This window comes from Dendroctonus ponderosae, unplaced genomic scaffold (assembly GCF_020466585.1).
Source record: "Dendroctonus ponderosae isolate FM_Combo_2020 unplaced genomic scaffold, Dpon_F_20191213v2 Dpon_F_20191213_9, whole genome shotgun sequence".
In the NCBI taxonomy this organism is placed as follows: Eukaryota; Metazoa; Arthropoda; class Insecta; order Coleoptera; family Curculionidae; genus Dendroctonus; species Dendroctonus ponderosae.
In genome coordinates, this window is record NW_026019116.1 from 8,322,060 (window position 1) to 8,323,696 (window position 1,637).

Sequence of the window (1,637 nt, forward strand, 5' to 3'; positions counted from 1 at the left end):
TTTAGTTGCAAAATCCACTTGAACATGACGCTGCTTTTTCCGAAGTTTCTCAAAAACCATTCGAGCCACAGAATTCGTTTTGGCATCGTTGGATACAGAATTGAAAAGTCGATTGAGTCGAAACAACGTTAGTGAGAAAATTCGAGTAGTTTTGACTCAGAAAGCGAAATATGAATACACTTAGGTTCAATATTATGCCAACATTTCATGTTTTCCGTCCCATTTTTGCTCATTTCTCGGAAGCAAAATGAGCAAGAACGCTCATTTGTACATCATTCTAGAGAAAAATGAATGGCCCTTTTAGAAAGTGAACCATCGATAAGCAAACACGACCCCCCCAAACCCCCCCCTGGATCTGCCCTTGGGGTTAACAGGGTTAACAAAGGTTAACAGAGCGAACTTTCACACATCTATCTATTAGGGATTAACTGTCAACAAATTTTACAAAATATTTTTTGATCAAAAGGCGAATCTATCCAAGTATTGCGAATTTAAGCTAACGTTGTTCACTCCCCGATTGAGCCTAAATAATAAATAAATAATAAAACGGACACTAGAAGCTATTCTAGTAAACTGTCGGTTTGTTGTACAGCAACTTACGTTGCTGTAGATAGATTAACAGTAATAAGGAATTTGTTCGCCTAAAAACTCCAGTTTTGGTAGCAAAATTGGAGTATCTACTGATTAAAGATTCTGGTTGGACCCATCAATCCCAACTACACAAACCCCTAGATAAGACCATGAATGGATGGTTTATTTTAACACAACGTTAACTTGAAGCTTCAGCAACAACAGCTGCTCATGAGTGTCTCCAAGCAAGGCAAAGGGGCACGGCATAGTGGTTTCTAAATATCGTCACAGCGATCCAACGAAATCTTTACGACCTACAGGCGTTTTCGCTTGATTAACATGCTGAGCGACTGCCTTGGATGTACTCCCCAAGTGGTTAAGGCATGTGAGGGGTCTTTTGACGGTCAACATTCGTCTGGTTCAGACTGTGAATGATTGCGTGGGAATTTATGGGCGCTTTGGGCACAGTCGGAACGTCCAGGGAAAGAAACCGTTTGGGGCAAAATGGAAAAAGAAATAAAAGACGGGACGAAGATAGGATGCGTAAAAGGCTAGCCTGCAGCCTGCCTTTTAAATATCGAATTCTAAAGGTTATTCGTGGAATGCTCCCATTCACTTGGTGCATGTAAAACCGACTTTCGGACATTGTTTGTGGCATTGCACAAATTCCATACAACTGAATGCCAGACACTTACAGAGAAAACTCTTTTAATCAGCCGGATGTTAGGGTTAGAGAGCTTTTTTGTTCGATGACCGTTCGCGGCAATTTTGGTCCAACAGCAAAACAAGGAAGTTTCCGCGAGGGAATTTTATTAAGGCGATGGAGTCACGCCAAGTTTCCTCATGGGAAGCTACAAACAGCCAGTATTGATTTTCAGCTGTGCTTTGGAAAACAGCCATCACCCTCATCCTGAGGGGTTCGTTTAAGCGCTGGTTGGAAATGAACACAAAAGGCATTTCAGAGTTGCAGTTCAGTTTTAAAGTTGTGTTCACTTTTCTTAATAACCGTTCGTTCCGTTTCCCAGTAGAATTTACCAAATACATTTGCACCCATATCTTGTTCTATT